General features: G+C 41.6%; 1 protein-coding gene across 32 annotated transcripts in view; it reads left to right on the top strand.

Annotated features, from left to right (window-relative positions):
* PTPRD (protein tyrosine phosphatase receptor type D) overlaps positions 1 to 23,328 on the top strand; it is a 1,139,460-nt gene that overhangs the window by 549,050 nt on the left and 567,082 nt on the right. For all 32 annotated transcript variants that reach the window (XM_083482170.1, XM_083482159.1, XM_083482163.1 and 29 more), the window contains one exon: positions 20,632 to 20,654. The gene's annotated coding sequence lies outside the window, so the exon portion shown is untranslated. The remainder of the gene's footprint in view (positions 1 to 20,631; positions 20,655 to 23,328) is intronic.

The following is a 23,328-nucleotide window of genomic DNA, read 5'->3' as shown; positions in this document are numbered from 1 at the left end:
TGTTTCACACTCTCCTTCAATGTCTTTGCCTGGCTGGTGGAATGAGTCCTTGATCTCTGGTAATGCTTCTTGCTTGCCTGGACGGAGAACAGAGTTCATATGCAGAAACTAGCTTAATGTATGAAGGCAAAGTGTACATTCATTCACTTTTGACTCTGGCCCCACCAACGACTTACCTATGACCTCTGGCCTTTCCCCTATGCCTTTCATAAAGACTACAACACCATTGTTATAGATTAAGGGCTCATCCAGATTTCCACTTGGCCCACTGTTTCCTCCCGGGAAAACTCGATCTTTAACGCCGAATCAGAGAAAACGTCAACCATGTTTTCCATGGATCAACATTTGCTTTGATTCAGTGCTAAAGAGTAGTTTTTTGGGGGAGAGTGTTGGGGCAAAGAGAAAACCACTTAGACCCATGCCTGGAAAAACAGGAGAAGTAGAAAACTGCTTAGGCATGTGCTTTCTAGGCACAAGACAAGTGGAAGTGTGAACAAGCCCCTAGTTACAGCTCATTATATCTGTCTATCAGTTTTGCACAATTTTCAGGCCTTGACTAAGCTTGGATAAAGACTTGGGGTCCAGTTATGGCATTAGCTTTGTGGGCCATAGCTGGATACTGAGGTCAGTGATCAGGCAAATGAGGAACTGGAGAGATCAACAAGCCATGTATCACAGATGTAATGGTGGTGTAGCCGTGGCAATGGAAACCCCTAGCTGTGCTGTTGCAGCTGAAGCAAAGGAGGAGCTCAGGCTACTCATCTGTAGAAATGCATTTTAAACTCTTGACTACAAGTTGGTATCCAGCTAGAGGAGGCAGTATGTGTTCATGACCCAGCTGTACCAAATTTGTGGGTGATTTGAGTAATTAAGCAATCAGACCCAAAATGTTGTTTTCTGAAATTGAAAGAAAAGACATTTTCCCCATGAATTTTAATAAATTTTACAAGCTCTGGGCTAAATTATAAACTCTGCCTCGCAGCTGCACATCACAACACCAGCTTTTTCTTGTTTTGTTTTGTTTTGAGTTTTGCTAAGGTTGGCTGTGCAAATGCAGTAAAAACTTCTTTTCAGAATGTATACAGTGGTGTATGTTACATGCCAGTAAATATAATCTTAGTTTAGTTTAGCATTTCAAAAATAGCAATCATGTATAATTTAAAGATATCACTGAATGGGAAGGGATGAACAATCCAGGAAACTATATTAAGATCAAGCAGAGCAAGATCCAGATGTTGTAAGCATATTCTGAAAAGCATGTAGGCCAGCATGCAATTATTTATTTTACCATTCACTATACAAGTGGGAACCTGTAGGGGGGAAGGGTGAAGGAATCACAAATGATAAAGGACTCAAAACCTCAACAATACTTTAGCGTCCACACACATTGTCCTTTCGAGTCTGAATAGACAGTAACCCAGGATGTGATCCATGAGAGACAGTCAAGTACAACATTCCTTGTAATGCTAGAAAAGACATGCGAGGGGATGTTTGGTCCAGTCAGTGGAAAACTTCCTGTTCCTCCTGGCTGGAGCATCCTTCCTTTCGCATGTGATAGATGGTGGGCATGACCTAAACTGTCCAGGTAACAAAAGGTCGAGTCACGCAGCACATGTTCTCTTTTTGACTTCCCTCTTCGTTTGACCAGCTTTTAGCTAGGACTGTTCTGCTAGCTCTCAACTAGCAGAAGCGCTGGGATTATTCCCCCAAATGGGGTAGATCCACATGTACATATTTGTAACTAAGTCTGCCTTCAGGAATCCAACTGTGAACTGATGTGAGTAAACTTCTTTTATTGACTTTAAATAAGATTGTCGTGTCTTCATTCTTTTAAGAGCGATTAATGGGAACTTACCAGGAACATACAATTCAATCTGAGACAGACTGTACTGTATAATAGTGAGAGGCTCACACGAGCCTGCAATCAGCTATCCGCTGTGCATGTAAAAAGGGGGAATGTAACTCTGCTACATAAAGGAAGTTGCTACCGCAAGTTAGGAAGGATATTAATAAACGATATATCCTCTCCTGCCACCCTGAACATTCCCACACCCCTTACATTTCAGAAGATCGCTTGAGGAAAGGGAAGTGAGCTCAGAGAAAGAGCAGTTCACTCAAAGTCCTTTAACTTGTGCAGAGTTTAGAGGATCCTCTTTGAGGAAACTAGACTCTTAAGAAATTTGAAAGGTTTTATTTGATATAAGACTTAAAAGTCATATATAATGACCTAGAACAGGCATAGGCAAACTCGGCCCTACAGATGTTTTGGGACTACAACTCCCATCATCCCTGGCCACTGGTCCTGTTAGCTAGGAATGATGGGAGTTGTAGTCCCAAAACATCTGGAGGGCCAAGTTTGCCTATGCCTGACCTGGAACTACTTTGCTAAGGTGCTTGAGTACTTAACAGTCTATAATTCTCCGTAGTCTGATGAATGATGTTTACAAGCCCATTGCAACAGTACTTTACTACGTTTGGGAGAAATTGTAAGTTTGCTAGGATCTGGAGTTGTTCCAGCTTCCAGTTTTATTTATTGTGCCTTCTCACCATAGGCTTGGCTGAAGAAAGGCTGCCAGGAAATATTCTAAAAGGCCGAATTCTATGGCCCCCTCCTTGCATTGTTTCCTTGAAGCACTGCAGCGGACTAGGTGACTCTTGCAGTCCCATTCAAATCTACAGTACTATGATTCTAAGGGGTAAAGTGTGTTAGAAAGTGTTTTCAAGATCACATCTCTAGCCCTGATCATGGCTATGAATCCTAGCCACATGGACCTCGATAAGGGTAGGTTTCCTCAGATCCTGTAGAAGTGAATGTGTGAAGGCTTTCCTGGCTTAGAAGTCCAGAAGATGCATGGGCAATAGAGGTGGGACCAGAATGTACCATGTGATAACAGGGGTAGGGCTATAGGCACAGTCCTTCAGCTCCTTTCTTCATGCTTTGTGAGTAATAATGCATTAAGATCACATCTCTAGCCCTGATCATGGCTATGAATCCTAGCCACATGGACCTCGATAAGGGTAGGTTTCCTCAGATCCTGTAGAAGTGAATGTGTGAAGGCTTTCCTGGCTTAGAAGTCCAGAAGATGCATGGGCAATAGAGGTGGGACCAGAATGTACCATGTGATAACAGGGGTAGGGCTATAGGCACAGTCCTTCAGCTCCTTTCTTCATGCTTTGTGAGTAATAATGCATTAAGATCACATCTCTAGCCCTGATCATGGCTATGAATCCTAGCCACATGGACCTCGATAAGGGTAGGTTTCCTCAGATCCTGTAGAAGTGAATGTGTGAAGGCTTTCCTGGCTTAGAAGTCCAGAAGATGCATGGGCAATAGAGGTGGGACCAGAATGTACCATGTGATAACAGGGGTAGGGCTATAGGCACAGTCCTTCAGCTCCTTTCTTCATGCTTTGTGAGTAATAATGCATTAAGGGGATTCATATCTGTTTCCACCCTATTCTTGTGATCACAGTATTTTTTTAACCTGCATTTTTAAATTGCTCCAAGTTGAATGTGATTAAGAAATTGTTTATCATATTGTTTATTATAAAATCATTTCCATATTAACCAGAAAGTTTCAGCAAACACGCCACCCCATTTGCACTAAGCATTTCCCTCCCTTTGAATCCCCCATTCTCCTTATATTCCAAACGGCAGAGGATCTTAAAAGTAATAATTTCTCCTTGAGTATGACTTCACTTGACTTGTATTTCACCCAATGAGATAGAAATTCTGGATAGATAAAGAAAATACTGTATATTTGAACATCTTGATGAAAAAGTCAAAGAATTTCAGTTGACACAAATCAAGATGTGACTTTAGAAAGCTGCGGGTGGGATGAAATGGTATTTTATTAAAGATGATTTTCGCTGCATTTGAAAGTCAAAGAAACACCGTTGCTTGTCAAAAGTTTCTAGAATGCTGTGTGTCTGGGTAGGCCTCCTCATTTTCATTCCCTGGCTTACATCATATTGTGACAAAGAGTGGTGCAGTGAGGAAGAGAAAAAAATGGAATTATTGACAGCAAAGTGCAGCCTGATTTTAATTACTTTTTTTAAAAAAAATAATATCCCCCTCCGCTACTCATTCTATCATTGTTTCTTATTGATCAAGATTGGAGATGCCTGAAGACATGGCTTCTTTTACAAATGACTTGGGGTGATATTTTATTCGTATTTATTCAATTCATTAGTCTTTTTTGCCACAGCAACTCAAAGTGACTTACCATATTTTATGCAAACTCAATTGTTATTGTTATTTAGTCATGTCCGACTCTTCATGATCCCATGGACCAGAGTACGCCAGGCACTCCTGTCTTTCACTTCCTTCCTCAGCTTGTAGATAGGTAGCCGTGTTGGTCTGCCATAGTCAAAATAAAAAAATTCCTTCCAGTAGCACCTTAAAGACCAACTAAGTTAGTTCTTGGTATGAGCTTTCGTGTGCATGCACACTTCTTCAGATACATGTGTATCTTCAGATACATGTGTATCTGAAGAAGTGTGCATGCACACGAAAGCTCATACCAAGAACTAACTTAGTTGGTCTTTAAGGTGCTACTGGAAGGAATTTTTTTATTTTTCCTCAGCTTGGTCAAACTCGTGTTGGTAGCTTTGAGAACACTGTCCAACCATCTCGTCCTCTGTCGTCCCCTTCACCTTGTGCCGTCCATCTTTCCCAACATCAGAGTCTTTTCCAGGGAGTCTTCTCTTCTCATGAGGTGGCCAAAGTATTGGAGCCTCAGCTTCCGGATCTGTCCTTCCATTGAGCACTCAGGGCTGATTTCCTTCAGAATGGATAGGTTTGATCTTCTTGCAGCCCATGGGACTCTCAAGAGTCTCCTCCAGCACCATAATTCAAAAGCATCAATTCTTCTTGATGGTCCAGCTCCTTCTTGATGGTCCAGCTCTCACTTCCATACATCACCACTGAGAAAACCACAGCTTTAACATGCAAACACATACATACATTAAAGCAAGCATTTTTTTAAAAAAAATATCTAAAAGACCATTCTGGGTTTTTTTTATTTTAAAAAACTAGATTAAAATGTCCCATCCATGCAAAAAGGGCACAGATAATTTAAAGCCAATGGCTGATGAAAAGCAAATGCTTTTGCGTGGTGCCTAACAATATGTAGTGATGGTGCCAGATTACTTTCCCTGGGGAGAGCATTCCACAAATGGGGAGCTACCATTGAATAGTGTCATTCTTTTGTTGCCATCCTCTAAACCTTGGAGGGGCACAGGAAGAAGGGTCTCAGATGATGATAGCAGAGTCCCAGTTGGTTCAAATACGGAGAGGCGGTCCTTGAATTGCAGTCACATGCACTGAAGTCTCATTGAGTTCAATGTGAAGTACTGTTATGAGCTTACACAATTAGACACCCGTTTAAGATGTATCTGATTTTCAGTGCAATCCTAAACATGTCTACTCTAGAAGTTGATGGGTATAGGATTGCTGCCTAAATCCTGCCGATATTACTTGTATTAAAAGGACTGAAATCCAAATTGCTTGTTGTTGTTTTTTAATTTAATTCATACAGAAGGCAATAAAAGACAGCTCAACAAGATATGCAGATGTAAGAAAGTTCCTTGATATCTAGGCCACCACCACACCTCTCTATTCAGTTGTAAACTAACCCATATTTTCAGAGAGCAACTTGTTTGTTCAGCCATGCATTATGCATGCTAGATCCTGTTATACAGACCTTCTGTATGCTTGACTTACTTTTAAAATTAAGACTCCAGGGAAATGGAAGCATAGTACATACATAGCACAGTGCCATCTTGTGCACTCTGATTATGTGTCCTAAAAAATACAAAAGAAGCTGGGAGTTTGTATTTATCTGAATTTTGTCTCTAAATAAAGTAGATTAGTTTAGATGAGCTGTGAATATCTGAGTGAAAGTTCTGACAAGTTTGTTATCTGATGGGCTTTTTTATTTTTATTTTTTGGCTTCCTGTCACAGTGCTTATGAAACTGATTTACAGGAAGTCAGTCTGTTGTTGCATCTGTTGTAGGTATTGGAACCCTGTGACCTTCAATATGTTTTTTGGACTACAACTTCCATCATCCCTGACCATTGGCCATACTTGCTAGGGCTGATGGGAGCTGTAGTCTCCTGGTCCAGTATTGACTATAATGACTGTAACAAACTCTCCAAGGTGCTGCCAGCTATGTAGAATACTCGGTTAGATTGACCAGTGGTCTGACGCTGTATGTGACCAGATCATATGTTCATTTGTGGGTTGCAAAAATACTTTCTCACTATGACTGTGTAGATAGCCACCCCAAGCCCATTGTTTCATTCAGATAGTAGAGCACAGGTTTAGAGAGCTTTAATAACTACCCCCAAAAGAGGAGCCAATAGCTTAGAGCCTTAGAAAGAAAAAGTCAAAATCCTACATTGTACATTAAGTAAGCAGTGATGCCGATGCAATTTAGAGACAGGTTGGGACTAGGGCCACACACACTGCTTCTGTGTGTATAAAAACAAATTACAACATGAACTATACATAAAGAATAAAATTCAAGAGAGATACCAGCTGAGATATTTTTTTAAAAACTCCACTGAAAGGACAATAAAGAAGGCACTTTTCTGCAACACATTTGCCATTGATTTTCTCACCTCGCTCTGATTCTCCATCTGATGTTCATTTCCCTTTTCCGTACCTGTGAGACCAGGATCACTCAGCTGTCCCTAAATATGTGTGTGTGCTGAGTTTGCCTTTCTGGAAAGGCAAATTTCTAGACAGAAATTTCTTTTGACTATCTTTATTGGGGGATGTGTGTGGAGTATATTTTCACGCTCCCACAAGATTTAAATGGGCTGTGCTCTCCCATTTGCACGAATTTTCAACAATGACCAGGATGGAATGGATGGGAGGGAATAATGGACAAAGGTAGGAGCAGAAGAGAAGCAGGTGAGAGAATGAAGACAAAGGATAAGCTGCTTCTCCTCGGAGCATACAGGCAGAGTCTCCATATCAACATGGGATTTGTGTGTGTGCAACATTTCCCCCATTCTCATAAATTGTGACAGGCAAATCTGTTCGTAGCATTGCAGATTGAAGTGAGGCAATTCTTGCCCCTCTTACCTTGCTCCTCAGATGATTTCAGGTCAAAGGCTGCTATCCAAATTTGCATTGCATCTGCTTCAGCTTTGACACCTAGCTCTATTAAAGAAGACAAGTCAAAGAATCAATACTTACACTACTGGATGGGATGAATTCCAACCAATGCGTCCACTATAAGAGCAAAATGGACTTCAGGGAAATCGTTGTCAAAGTACTTTTCTTAGATATATGTTTTCATTAGAAAAGACGTATCCAGTGATCATATCACTTTACTGTGTGTTGTTCTTTTATCTTGCTCAACATAAATTGTAGCCTAAGTATCCAAAGTTGTTAAAGATCAACTGAGCTGGCCATAACGTTATATAAAGAGCAACAGATTTACATGAGTACAAAACTGTGTGGACTAGCTGGTCTTTATTGTTGTTGTTCTTATACTCCACATAAATTTATACAACTTGCATAATGAATGATGCAGGAATGAACCCATTCCTTCTTTCATATTATTCAGGATACCGACTCAGAATACAAATTCAGGTCCATTAAAATAATGGAATCTCGGTTCCTGCAGCCATTTAAATGTTTGGGGAAAGTGAAGTCTTGCTTCTTTCTCTTTTTTTCCAGTATACAATAAATTTCATTATGAAAATTGTCATATCTTTCTCCTGCACATGTTAGTATCGCCACCATTTCCCAAACCGTGGAGAAAACAACGCTCTTAAATTATTTTTTCATATATTTCGGCGGAGAGTATTGTGCTAATGTGTGTGTGTGTATGTGTTTGTGTGTCAGGAAAACTTGAAGCTTTCCATATATTCCATTTTGTAGTGCCTGTCCGCTTGTTGAAGCTTTTAGATAATTTCATTTTCAAAGGTGGATGGGTCTTTAGGAGCTCACAGAGTCTAGCAAAAAGTTGAACCAGGACATACTTCAGGCATTCTGCTGCTCCTTGCTGGAGGGTTTTGCTGGAGAAACGAATGAGGTGCATAGCATCTCCAGCAGCCACTTGTGAAGTAAATGACTATCCACCCTGTAAAGCTATTTCAAGCAGTAGATCTCTCCCAACAATTCATTTGGGAACGAGTTTGCTTCATCCCAAGAAAGAAAGGAAGAATGACTTCTTCCCAACAGGATGCGGTGAGGGACTCGGCACATGGCCTTGAGTGGCCAGTAGGCTTGCAGGAGCAAGCTGCTTATAAAATGACCACTCTCCGCATAAAATAGGGGCGCCTTTTGCATGGTCGCACACAGCCCCCCCCCCGGATCCCAGTGTGACTCCTGGTAGTTCGGGCTGGCTTCATCCTCCCCAGGCTGGATACCTGAAGGTCTCCACCTACCTTAGCCAATCGCCCAACCCCGCCTGCGGAGGCATTACCAGGGGATTGGCCAGGTAAGGGGAGGGACCGTCCTGTCCACACAACAGAAGGTGGATCTTACCTGCGAAGCGGCAGTCGGCTCCAGAGCTTATAAACTGCAGCCTCTCCCCTTAATGTTTTGTTCCGCAGCTTCTTTGGGATTGTGCCCTTTGAGCCTTGTGGGCTTCCCAGTAGCCATACAGGGCTGAGTAGGAATTTTTGGAGTACATCTTGATTGTCAACACCCCCCCTTTCCCCCCCTTCTTTTTGCCAATTCCACACCGCTGTTAATTTGATTGGCTTACGATGGCATGGATTGCTATTTGGCAGTTTGGCTTCTTTGTGGCTGGCAGGTGAAGTAGTATGTGGTCAGTACTGTGAGGCTTGTTGGGTAGAGACCATTTCATAGACCAACTCTTATTGTCAGCTGCTTGGTTTGAAGTACACAGGGCCTAGAAGGTGTCACCTGCTAACTGCTGGACAGCAGGGGTGGCTGGCAACTGCCAAGTAACACAATGGTGGCTTTTACTTCTGGGAGGATGGCTATTTGCCTCAAATTATGCCAGCCTGGGTGACAGAATTTCCCCTTAGCTGTAGGCAGGAGATGTGCTAACTGCCTGTATAGGTTTTTTCCTACCAGTACTTGTGTTCGGGATTGACACAGGTTTTCCATTAAGGTCCGTATAGTTAAAGCTATGGTTTCCCCAGTAGTGATGTATGGAAGTGAGAGCTGGACCATAAAGAAGGCTGATCGCCGAAGAATTGATGCTTTTGAATTATGGTGCTGAAGGAGACTCTTGAGAGTCCCATGGACTGCAAGAAGATCAAACCTATCCATTCTGAAGGAAATCAGCCCTGAGTGCTCACTGGAAGGACAGATGCTGAAGCTGAGGCTCCAATATTTTGGCCACCTCATGAGAAGAGAAGACTCCCTGGAAAAGAACCTGAAGTTGGGAAAGATTGAGGGCACAAGGAGGAGGGGACAACAGAGGGCGAGATGGTTGGACAGTGTTCTCGAAGCTACCAGCATGAGTTTGACCAAACTGTGGGAGGCAGTGGAAGACAGGAGTGCCTGGTGTGCTTTGGTCCATGGGGTCACAAAGAGTCGGACACGACTAAACAACTAAACAACAACAACTTGTGTTTTGGATTGACACAGGTTTTCCTTACTATATTTTAATAAAAAATTACTTTTTACAAATATTCGTTGGTGAACCTTCATTCTCTCATAGTGTTCCAAAAGTTGTTTAAAAAATATTGATTTGCGGCTGTCTCATGGTGGAATGAATACTAATGCCACAATATAAGAGACATAGAGTGTGTTCCCATATTTATTTATTTTAGTTATTCATAATCCACTTTTCAAACTAATTTTCAAAAGTAGCCGCATGGTTATTAACTCCTCTGTACTATAGGAAACTGAAAAACCATCCGTGAGCTAATAGAGGACATGAGTAATAGTCAAATCACAGTATTCACAGCACTGCTTCCCTGCTAATACTTAAAAAGACTTATTATGAGCATTCCATATGACAAGGAACAATTACATGAAAGCAATGAAAATTAGGAGCTTGCCTGGACAAGCAGTCCAGGCAGGTAATACAATAAAAAGTGAAGAAGCATTGTTATCTCTGCAAATAATAGCATTTTTGAGGTAATTATTGCCCTAATGATTCACGTTACTTTGATATTAAGGGCTCTTTGAGGGAGAGTTTAGTTTAACAAACATAACAAATTATGAATAAATAACAATTTACAGATGTCTAAATACAAAGACTCTTTATCAGAAAACGACAGAAAATCATGGTAGAAGGAGGATAAAGATGCATAGCTGGATATTTAGGCAGAAAAAGAAATGCAATGAAAGAATTTTCATAGTCACCATTGGATAAAGTCACTAATTTTGCCTAAACTTATTTTGTTGTTGTTGCGACTTTGACATTTCCAGCAGTGAAAAACACCTAGAAAACTTTGAGAAAAGCACATATAATGCTTCTAAGGGGCTAAATAAATGTGTATTGTGTGGGGGTTTTGAATAGCACCTACCTCAGCTGCCACCAGCTTTTCTTAAAGCAAAATAAATAAATAAATAAATAAATAAATAGAGCTTCCAACTTGAGCAAAAAATAAAAATATAAATTAAGTGAAGTGAAAAGAGTGAGAGTCTGAACAAGACTAGAGACATTTCACAGATGGTGCCAAATTAGGTGAAAACCTCAAGTTAAGAGCACATAGAACAATTTGTGAAATAAATGACATGTAGCAGGGAAAAAATATTTATTCAGCACCACCTTATAGAATTGGCTAAGTCAGAACCAAACTACTGGAGCAAAACATCACTGGACCAGACAACTGGTCCAGGAGGATGCCACAACACCTGAGAAAGCCCAGCAGGGTAGCACACTCATTGTCCTTGATTATCCATTAGGTAACAAAGGCCCTTTACATGCCACTTTTATAGGGACGCAGGTGGCACTGTGGTCTAAACCACTGAGCCTCTTGGACTTGCTGATCAGAAGGTCGGCGGTTCAAATCCGCACGACGGAGTGAGCTCCCGTTCTCTGTCCCAGCTCCTGACAACCTAGCAGTTTGAAAGCACACCAGTGCAAGTAGATAAATAGGTACCACTGCAGCAAGAAAGTAAAAGGCAATTCTGTGAGCTCTAATTTCCGTCACAGTGTTCCGTTGCGCCAGAAGCAGTTTAGTCATGCTGGCCACATGACCCGGAAAGCTGTCTGTGGACAAACGCCGGCTCCCTCGGCCTAAAAGCGAGATGAGCACCACAACCCCATAGTCGCCTTTGACTGGACTTAACCGTCCAGAGGTCCTTTACCTTTACCTTTTACAGGCCACTTTCAAAGCCAGGCAAAAACAGATCGAAACAAATTGAGGTAAGTAGAGTTCACTAAGAATGTCTGGCATTGCACTTGAGCCCTTGAGCACCTTCAGAAGTAGGAGCAGTGATTTAACTGAATAGGAGGCCTGTAAAACTATTGTTGGATCCTAACTTGGCTTCCACTGGCGAGACCACCCTGCGAGTGGACTTTTCTGTCTATAGGACACTTCCACAAGTGGAAAGGTGGAGATGACCTTAACTTGATTCCCCCTGCCCAGTGCAGCCCCTTGTGCCTCTCAAAAATCTGTTCTGGAAGCCTTCAGCAGCAACATAGGGTAGAAGAGAAGAAGAAGAGGAGGAGGAGGAGTTTGGATTTGATATCCCACTTTATCACTACCCTAAAGAGTCTCAAAGCGGCTAACATTCTACCTTTCCCTTCCTCCCCCACAACAAACACTCTGTGAGGTGAGTGGGGCTGAGAGACTTCAGAGAAGTGTGACTAGCCCAAGGTCACCCAGCAGCAGGATGTGGAGGAGCGGGGAAGTGAACCCAGTTCACCAGATTACGAGTCCACCACTCTTAACCACTACACCACACTGGTAGGGTAGAGGGCTGCAGTGAAAGGAGGAAAGCAGTAAAAATGACCCATTTGACAGCAGAATCTTCCATAAGATTTTAGGGCTGTCTGTAAAAAGGATCCCTTCTGTTTGTTGACTCCTAGTTACAATCCAAACCAGTGTCCTTATTCATGGTTGCATACTTCATTTTTAGGAAAAGGTACAGTATCTCACTGCTGTGCAGTCTTGTTTTCTTAATCATTTTGTGCCAAGAAAATTCACAGTGGATGCCTATTTCTCCCCCACCCCCTTCCTCCTCACTGTTAGGAATAAAATGTGGTCAATTTCAAAGCACTTTTTAAATCTTCCATATGAAATACCTATTTATAGATGTCTGGGAATAATGTCGCATGCTGTTTCCAACACACAACTTTTAGTAAAGCACTCAATATTATTTAATGTTAGGAGGTGTCCTGGAGTTAACCTTGCAAATTATGCAAATACTAGTTTTATTTTTACTGCTTCAGTTTTAAATATTAAGAACCATTTATTATTTATTTACAATGCAAAGCATTCTGATTTTTTTTTAATAGAGGCTGCGAGTACATAAATACCACCCAGTGTGTAGTTTTAAACATGATTTATCAAAGAATATGAAATTGGCTTTTCTTCTTTTGCTCAGTAGCAGTAATTAACACAGTGTGATTCATTGCCTGCAAAAAAAAATGTGATTCAAATAAATTCAAGTTATAAAACAAATTCAAGACGAAAAACAATTATTTCATCCATAGAATAAATTACGTTTGAATTCCTAGTTTTTTAAAAAATATCAGTTTTGTATGTCTTTTAATCACTTGTACTTACATTACAGTTTTATTGGGGCTAAAGCGTGTAAAATGAAAGTGTATAAACAGTTCCAATGGTACATAAGGAATGACATTGCAGCATACATGGAAATGTGTACGTGCCTTCCTTCTCCTAAGGAAAAAAGTGAATGTAGAAAGCTACATTTCTACTGTATTTTTGACATTGGATAATGATGCATTGGACAACGGTTCTCTTCCATCCTACTTATGAGATTAAGAGGTGCGCAGGTGTCGAGACCTGAACATACACAGACACACATGCACACAAATGTGCATGGTTTAAACTTGCTCAACTAACTTATTCAACTTACCCTATGAAAAAACACAATTCTCTAATTAATTAACAAACTTCATGGTAGATGCTTGGACAAAACCTCTCACTTTTTCCTGAGATCTGGTACTGTAAGTGTATTTGATTTTTTGCACATACAGTGGTACCTCAGGTTAAGAACTTAATTCGTTCCGGTGGTCCGTTCTTAACCTGAAACTGTTCTTAACCTGAAGCACCACTTAATCTAATGGGGCCTCCCGCTGCTGCTGCTGCGCCACCACCGCACGATTTCTGTTCTCAACCTGAAGCAAAGTTCTTAACCCGAGGTACTATTTCTGGGTTAGCAGAGTCTGTAACCTGAAGGGTCTGTAACCCAAGGTACCACTGTACAAAGCTATGAGTGAAAAAGATAATGAGAAAAGAAAGGAGAAGGTTTCTGCTAGGAGACTTCCTATCTCCCCTTCCCTGTCTCCACTTCCCCTGGCTCCTCCTCTACCTCATCTTCTGCTACTTAAAAAAGAGGTTTTGCTGGTAAAAGTTAAAAAAGGTAAAGGACCCCTGGAGAGTTAAGTCCAGTCAAAAGCGACTATGGGCTATGGGGTTGTGGCACTCATCTTGCTTTCAGGCCGAGGGAGCTGGCGTTTGTCCACAGACAGCTTTACGGATCATGTGGCCAGCAGGACTAAACCGCTTCTGGCGCAATGGGACACCGTGACGGAAACCAGACTGCACGGAAACAACATTTACCTTCCCGTCACAGTGGTACCTATTTATCTACTTGCACTGGCGTCCTTTTCAATTGCTAGGTTGGCAGGGCCTGAGACAAAGCAACAGGAGCTCACTCCATCATGGGGATTCGAACTACTGACCTTCTGATCAGCAAGCCCAAGAGGCTCAGTGGTTTAGACCATAGCAGCACTACCAGTAATGGCCTCAGGAGAGGCATTTGGGCATTTTGGGTGTGGTGGCCCAGAAGACAGTGTACGGTACTTCCTCTGCTTTTATATGACAGTAAAACATTCTGGGTGGTATTTGACAAATACTCAGAGTAGACCTAATGTGATTAATGCACCTTGCAACTTAAGAAAATGCGCACATTTGCTAGCTGAATCCCGATATACAGGTGGATTGTTTGGTCAATAAAACCTTTAATGTTAAGGCTGTAGGTGGTTTATTGCAGAATTTCCAAATATATGCGCATATAAGAAATACCGTATTGACCTGAATATAAGCCCCCCCCCCCAATTCCAACCTTGAAAAGTTAAGGTGTGACCTTACAGTATGTGGCCAGAAGCGCAGCAAAGCAGTGCCCGCCCCATGCATAATCCCCCGTCCAGTAGCAGAGCAACATGCTGCGGCCCCCGGAGCGAAGAACAGGCACGCATCCCAAGCTGGCACGCATCCCGAGGGTGTGGCACATCACCCATGGGGACATGGTGCACAGCACATGGGGGGTGCACGTCCCGGGGGCGTGGTGCATCACCCATGGGGGCATGGCATGTGTCCTGGGGTTGCGCAGCCAGGGGGTGGCTGCGATGGCACCCTTTCCCCAAATGGCACCCGGTGTGGCTCGCTCCCCCACCCCCACCCCTTCGTATGCCAGTGCCCCCATCTTCTCCCGCCGGGAGAGGGAGAGAGTGAGGAAGAGGAAAGGCCGTTTAGCTCCACCCCCACCCCACCCCAGTACACAGCCAGGAGCAGTGAGGAAGGGAGTGGCTTATATTCGGGTGTTTTTCCCCCTCCCCCCTACAATTTTAAAGGTGTGGCTTATATTTGTGTGCGGCTTATATTCGGGCCAATACGGTACTACCAAACAGTTGTAAGAACTCCTGAAGCTTCATAGAATTGATTATGAAAGGGAGGACTGGAAGAAGGGAAATCTCCACTTTCCATTTTCTGTCGTGTCCTGCCAATGAATGAGAGAATGGAAGGTGGAATGTTTGAGGAAGCTGGGGTGAAGGGGATGGTTTGGAGGGTTGAAGGATGGTGGAGACAGGACATTTTCTAGATTTTCTTCTTTTCCCTGGGAAACTTGAGGACAGGGGAGCCCTGGGGCATATGTCCAGCTTCAGTCAAAGATCCTTTTCACTTGATCCTTTTAAGTGCTCCTTTAAGATAGCTGGGATTGAGTCTGGAACCGCCTGCTGCTGAGCTATGATAAATCACTGCATGCTCATTTCAGCGTAAAATGCTAGATTCCCCATTCCAAATGAATTTCTAATTTCCAGAATAGCTCCATCTGGAAATGCTGTTTATTTCCTCTCGCTGAGTAGCAGGATAGAACGGGTTTCTAGAAACAAACAGTTACATTCTGAGGAGCTTTCCTACGTTTGTAATTAGATGCTTATCGACAGTACCAATCTTCATTAGAAGCCCTGGATAATCTTTTATGTATGACCCTTTGCGGCGTCACCTCTGATACCCTCCAACAAGCAGCTTCTCTTGTTATTTTATTAATTCCATGCACAACAGTTCGGTATGGCAATTCATACACATTTTTATGCAAACATGGTTAAGATTTCTGAGTACACTTATTTAGGTAGATATATTTTTGTTTACGTCCACGTAGAAGTAACACAGGTACTCTGAAGCGGATATTTCAGCATCCTACAGAGAGACCCTTGAAAATATCTCTCCGTAAATGGAGTGCTTGAATGTGAATGAAATTTAGGGGCTGATTACAGCAATGTCTACATCTAGTTCAAAAATATAAATTGAGCTAGGTATAAAACAAGGACATTTTCAGATGAGGATTTTTATATATATAAAAAACGAAAAAACGAAAGCAAACATGCACTTTATGTTTCTGTACAGCCAGTGTTTTGGGTGTGTGTTCACTTCTACCCATCTTGTAAAGTGGTACAGAAGCATGATTTGATCATGTAATTGTATCCTGAGAAATAAATAGCAAATAGCATTCCAATATCTTGGTCTTCCAGTGAGATAATATTGTACAGTATTCGTATTTTCCAACCCCCTCTCTCAAATGGAAACTTTGGAAGTAGCTGACAGTTCATGAGATTGATTTAAATATATAAGGCAGTTTTTCACACAACACATAGTAAGTATATTGTTGTGTTTTTGTTGTTTTCCTGCGAACAGCAATGCAAATGAAAAGTCAGTGTTTTGACGTTTTTATAATTGTAAATGGGGAAAAAAATAGGTTCTTGGTTCAAGCTGGTATACGTTCATATTTGAAATGCAGAGTCTTGTCCTAGATAAACATACATGCCATTCATTAGAATATGTCACTTTTTCTTAGAAACAAGATGGCTGATGCACAATCCTTCTACTGTGGTAGCTCTTCTCTATGTCTTTTCCTCCCTTTTAGAAGTCATTTATGTGAAAAGACTAGAGCTAGGCAATTGATGAATTCATAGTTAAAGCAAATGGCTAATGTTCCACTATAAATCTTAAAACATGTCTACCTCACCTTAACTGCTCATGCTAATCACTATAAAGATATTTTTATACCATATTTTAACACCTTTCAGAGCATCCCTGATTCCTCAATCTGTCAGGTGCTTTATGATTCCCACTTGCGCAATAAAAGACAATGTAAAACTTTATTTCAACTGATGTCAGTATCCTTCTGATTCACCTCTCCAGGTTCTAGAGGGAAATTAGGCAACAGAGAAAGCTATTTCTGATTTAAAATGTCACAGGGACTATATTTTTAAGCCACCACACCATTTCTTCAACACAAACCCAACGGCATGAATTCCAAAGAGTGTTATCATAGAATCATAGTATCTTAGAGTTGGAAGGAACCCAAATGTCATCTAGTCCAACCCTCTGCAATTCAGGAATCTCAGCCAAAGCATCCATGGCAGATGGCTATCCAACCTCTGTTTAAAAACCTACAAGGAAGGAGAGTCCACAACCTCCCAAGGGAGACTGTTCCACTGTCGAACATCTTCTTCATAAAGTTTTCCCATATGTTTAGTCGGAATCTCCTTTCTTATAACTTGAAGCCCTTGGTTTGAGTCCTACCCTTCACCCAATAGCATTTCTCCATCTTCTCCATGCAGAGCACCTACCACTTGCTTGTTCTTCTCCCTCTTGCTTTGAACATAGCCAAAGAAACCTTTTAGAAATTATTTTTAACCTCTTTTGCAGGACCTGAGTGTTAGAATTCCTGCTTCATGATTGCAGTCATAGGATTGTTGTCTTTCACATGACGGTATATGTTTTGACTCCACAGAGTGGGATGTGACGGAGACAGGATGTTTGTGTTACTGTGTTCCGTGAAGTGGGACTATTGTCCTTTGTTCTTTTTCTCTTTGCTGTCTGATGCTAGAGAGAGGGGGAGCCATGATGCAGTGCTCCGTGTGTGTTTATATGTAAATAAAGTAGATTAGCCAAAACGCTGAGTTGCTGAGGTTTGTCAGGCATGATGCGCAAACTCTGTGGATCCCTAAGTGTGCCGGTGTTGGTTGGCATCGGTCGCTGTGATGTTCGGGCTGAAGAAAGCTTTTGAAGCTTCTGAACGATCGACCAGGAGGGAGGGAACATGCCATTCGGGCATGTGTCTCTGCCAGGGTCCTACTCGAGTGTAGGCTGAACTCCTGACACTGAGCTCATTCTAAACTTTAGCCCACCTGACATTCACTCTGCAACTGTTGGCTACATATGTATACTCTTTTTGGGGGGATTTCTCCTTTCTTCCATTTCTTATGCATGCCCTTCTTAAATCTCAGCTCATCCGTAAGCTCCTTATGAAGCCACACCAGTTTCCATAGATGCCTCCCACTTTTCTTTCCTGTTGGCTCTCCCATTTTGGTCTCTACAGCAACAGCAGGCACTGTAACTCTCCAATGATTTGACTTCACTCCCAAAGGCACACTCTTCTATTGTTGCCTGAAACAGATGGATGTCTTCCATATGCTACACCTGCACTCTGTAGATGGAGGGATTGCAGGGCATTCCTATCCTATGGTAGCCCGGCTTCCCCCATAAGGGCAGTAATGGATTCAAAGACAACAACAACATCATCCTCTGTGTCTTTTTGTTGTGTCCCAGCTGTATTGCAGTTCTGCCACTCCTTCTCCTTCTTGCTGCTAACTGACTCCAAGGACCTTCCCCTAGGCTATTTCATTCAAAACTGAAACCCTAAACCTGAGAGCCAGTGTGGTGTAGTGGTTAAGAGCATTAGACTCGTAATCTGGTGAACTGGGTTCGCGTCTCCGCTCCTCCACATGCAGCTGCTGGGTGACCTTGGGCCAGTCACACTTCTCTGAAGTCTCTCAGCCCCACTCACCTCACAGAGCATTTGTTGTGGGGGAGGAAGGGAAAGGAGATTGTTAGCCGCTTTGAGATTCCTTAAGGGGAGTCCTCCTCCTCCTCCTCCTCCTCCTCCACTTCTTCTTCTTCTTCTTCTTCTTCTTCTTCTTCTTCTTCCTCCTCCTCCTCCTCCTCCTCCTCCTCCTCCCCCTGGATAGTTCAGTTGCTTAGAATGTGATGCTGACAACGCCAAGGTTGCAGGTTTGATTCCCATATGGGACACCTACATATTTCTGCATTGCAAGGGGTGAACTAGATGATCCTCTGGGTCCCTTCCAACTCTACAATTATATGGTTCTATGTATAAACCCAGCAAAGAAGGGGCCCCACTCCCTTTTGCCTGGCAGTCTTGATCTCTGATGGTTCCCTTGATGGGCCATCAGTGGCCTTTGTCCCTTACTAATGGCCCAAACTGCTAGCTTCGCTGAACTAGCTTGGCTCCTTAGCACAACTGGATCCATGGAGTTTCCATGTTTAGCAAACTTTAATCAAACCTTGGTTAATTGTAACTTTTACTAAATCGTAACATATTTAGAAGGCTCTTGCCCGCCCCGATAACATCATAAATATATTTTATCTTCTGTCTTCAGATGAAATAAATGTGGAGAAAAGAGCTTCTTCTGCCTATATTTTTTTGGTCTTTCAACCCAACCCCCCAAAAGAAGAAAAAATGTATTGTTTTCCTCAAGTTACGGAAAATCATTCTGACATGATTTCACCTCAAGTTTAATTGAGTCAGTGAGTGGATATAATGAAGCATTTTGTTAGTGGTCTCCAGTGGAGGTGTTAATAGGAAGGAAAGTAATTTTCACCTTATTTATATGTTGTATAAATATAAAGCGATCTTTCTGCCGAAAGCTCAATTTTCTTCATACTATTTCAGTAAAGGTTGCAGGCCTTATTCAAGAAATATGATCTTTTATTGCAAATTACAGTACAAAGTTGTATTTCTAGAAGCAATAAACAAAACTACTGATTCATGGTAGAATAATAATGCAAACAAAGAGTGTTCCAGATGCCATATTAGTCACACATTTGAGAACCTTAAATAGCCATTTTCTAATGGCAAAGGCTTATTAGCCAACTCACTCTGTTGCAGCTTCTCAATTAAAATATGGCAAATTAGTGTTTGAGAATAATTATGTTTTGTTTCATAGAACTCTGAATAATAAAAATGGACTACAATCATACCTTGGTTGTCAAACGCTCTGGAACTTGGATGTTTTGGCTCCTGAACACTGCAAACCTGGAAGAGTTCCGGTTTGCAAACATTCTTTGGAACCCGAACATCCGACACAACTTCTGCAGCTTCCGACTGAGTGCAGGAAGCTCCTGCAGCCAATCGGAAGCTGTGCCTTGGTTTGTGAACGTTTTTGGAAGTTGAACGGACTTCCGCAATGGATTCCTTTTGACAACCAAGGTATGACTGTATATCCATTTAATGGCAAGCAGTGTGATCCTAACCATGCACATTCAGAAGTAAGTCCTATTGAATTCAATGGACTTACTCCAAAGTAAGTGAGGTTATTATTGCAGACTTATGTCTTTATGAGATATAAAGTGTGGTATTCAATAAAGCACTTCTGCTAGTGCAAGGATTTCCATGGATCATAGATCCTCCTCTCCTCTCCTCTCCCCTCTCTGCATCCCCCTGAATCTACTCTGGAAGGTTGCAGGAACACCCAAAACAGATTTAGAGGGCATTGGGGACATGGAAGGGACGTTCCACTGCACAGCCAAATGTCCTTACTGTAGCTGGACTACTTTGTTGAATACCACTCAAATTAATTAAAAATAAATAAATCATGGTGGTGCTGTTCTTACCTATTATCTGGTTAATAAAGTTCATTTTCTGTGACTTCAGAGAATGACTGGAATTAAGTGCCTTCTGTAGGCCAGTGTACTAAACCTACATCTAATTGTTTCCAGTCCATGGTCTTTAGGTGAAAGTGCTTGAGCTGAAGATGATATTGCTCCGTTTCTGCTACCAGGCCAGCAAGAGTTATTGCATTTGTTTCTTAATCTGACTCTCTAACCACTGCCCCACACTGAGATTGCCTTCCTTGACCAAGCAAAGGGTAGAAGGCTGCAGGCTTCCTATTTTCCACTATGGCACACAATGATTCTTGTATCCATGTGTGGCCAACAGTATACACCAAGGGGCAGGAAGTGGACTTTTTATGGCATATGGCAAACTCTCTGGGCATGGTGCATGGTAGGAATGGACTAATTTTTTTTTAAAAAAATGTTGGATTAAAGTTGGATAGTTGACAAAGGATCTTTGCCTGTTTTTTTACGCGCAAAATTAAATCAGGGTGTTAGCCTTTTATAAAATAACCAGTGAATCCAATGCAATAAAATAAAATTACAATTCTCTTTCTGTTTCTCAACAGGAGCTGCGGTTCACAAGGTTGAGGTAAGATTCTAATCTTAATAAAAATAAATGAAGTGTTTGATTAGAACGGAACACAAAAGCATACAAGCCTTGTCTCAGGCTTGGTGGTTGAGCTGCGTGATGAAATTAAATATGGCTATTTGGAAGATTATAGATGATCTCTTGTTCCCTACTTTATTGTTTTGCTAAGTTGATATGCCATTACTTAAGCATTGTCTTGGACTGCATAAATCCAGTGCTTATTTGTAAATCAGAGTGGAAGTGAGTGTGAATTTACACTCCCCACCTCTGACCTTGAACTTTCATAACTGGATTTGGGCAGGTGGAAGTGAATGATTTTCAATCATATGACTGCCTCAGCCATGTCAGCCATTTTTTTAAAAAAATGAAAAGCCATGGGTGTAAGTGAATGTGGAAACTAAGCTATAGCAATGTCTATGCAGGCCTGTTGATAGAGCATGAAAACCTTATTGACTATGGCTTCACATAATGAGATGGCCATAGGAATAGACCATCATTAGAGAGTGGATCATCCACGTATTCAAAGAGGACAGATCCATTTCAGACTGCAACAGCAGAACATTTCATTTTGTAATTCCTTTACATTTCAGCCATGAAAAAGAAAAGTCGCATGTCAATGACAAAGTCTGTGCTTATTTTTCTATGTGCAGGGAGCATTTTATGTGCGGAAACTGTCAAACATGTGGTGCCCAATCTGTAATATGGTATGACAGTCGGGGGACTCTGGATAAACCCAGAACTAAGTGAGAATGTGAAGCACAGTTCTGAAATTTAAAGCAAAAGTAGTAGAGTAGATAGCAAGAGAGAATTTTTTTTGCAACCTCATAAGAGAATTAGGTATAAATTTCCTTAGAAGAGAAGGGGGCAACTCTTTTGATGTTTTGAATATAAAATTCCAAAATGATAAGAAGAGACTCTGGAGAGAAAAAACCCCCATCAAATTCAAATGCCTCCCCCCCCCAAAAAAATCTGACTTTCACCACAAAATTCTTCAGGCAATCCCTGCCTATGAAATAAGCAGATGTGCATGGCAATTCTATAGATGGCAACTCAGAAGTAAGCCCTGTTGATTTCATCAGAGCTTACTTCCAGGTAAGAGAGTACAGGATTCCAGCCTTAATCATTTATAAGTACATTTCTAACACCTCATAATGTGTACTGGGTGTGTAGGTTCATAATCTTTTCATCGTGGACGTATGATATACTGCATAATCTAATAAGCTTTATTGCTGAGGGTGAACCTGGTTACTGGGAGGGGAAAAACATTTACCTGAAGAGTGTGAGATTTGCTAAAATCTAATGTATCTGTGTCACAAAGATGACTTATTTCTTTCTATAATGCCTATATTGGATAAACATTTTCCCTCCATTTTCAGAGATTTCAATCTCAATTTTCAGAGAAGCACAGGGCACTGTGAAGTTTATACATCCCAATCTTTTCATAGCCTAGGGATATTCCTATCTATTAGATCAGTTTCTCCCCCCCCCCCCCGAAACTCAATAAATTCTTCCACTCCGATCGTGATGTGACTGTTTCCCTCTATATGAAATAAATGAGCCACGAAAATAGTCTATATCCTATACAGTGGGTCACACTTTCAACCCAAATCATACATCTGCATTTTTGGCAACAGAGCAGCTTACTAAGTCATAATGCTAGTGACACTCTTGTGTGGTGAGTTTTGTATATTAGAGAAATATTCTATTTGTATACTGTAGGCTGTATGCAGCTCTGTAGAACAGATATTATTATTATTATTATTATTATTATTATTATTATTATTAAATATCCTGCCCAACTGGCTGGGTTTCCCTAGCCACTCTTGGCAGCTCATAGAACATACTAAAACATCAAACATAAAAAGTTCCCAATAGAGGGCTGCCTTTAGATATATTCTAAAAGTCAGATAGTTGTTTATTTCCTTGACATCTGGTGGGAGGGAGTTCCACAGGGTGGGTGCCACTGCGGAGAAGGCCCTCTGCCTAGTTCCTTGTAACTTCACTTCTCACAGTGAGGGGACCACTAGAAGGCCCTCAGAGCTATATCTCAGTGTCTGGGCTGAACAATGGGGGTAGAGACGCTCCTTCAGGTATACAGGACTGAGGCCATGTAAAAACACGCTGATTCCCAGACCGTCCATGGGCCGGATTGAGAAGGCGATTGGGGTTTGAAACACATAGCAGTCAAGTACAGGATTCCTAGGGTGGACATGCTAGTGGATGCTGTGTACCAGCCAGGAGAAAAATCCTGTTTCCTCCTAAGCTGGAACAAACTTCCTCTGCATGTGACTAAAGGCAGGTGTGATCTAATCTAGCAAGGCAGGGAGCACACCGCTCTCTTCTCTTTTTCAGATCTTCTCCTTTTTGTTTTTCTATGAGTCAGCAGGAGTGACTGCTTGTTTGCAGTCCCTTGGGAACTAACTCCCTTATGGGATAGTTCCACATATGTATATACTTTTGTAACGTAAGTCTTCCTTCAGGGATCTAACTGTGACCTGAATGAATGTGAGTAAACTACTTTTATATTGAATTTAATAAGATTGTCACATTTATTCTTTTTAAGAGGGACAAGAGGGGATCTTACCAGGAATTCTATATTTAGAGGCTAAAACTAGCCTGCAACAAGGAAACCGATGTTTGTTTAAAGGGGAATGTTTAAACTCTGCTAAGATAT

Source organism: Podarcis liolepis, assembly GCF_965112155.1.
Source record: "Podarcis liolepis genome assembly, chromosome: 17".
In the NCBI taxonomy this organism is placed as follows: domain Eukaryota; kingdom Metazoa; phylum Chordata; class Lepidosauria; order Squamata; family Lacertidae; genus Podarcis; species Podarcis liolepis.
This window is presented reverse-complemented; position numbering and strand designations above follow the sequence as displayed.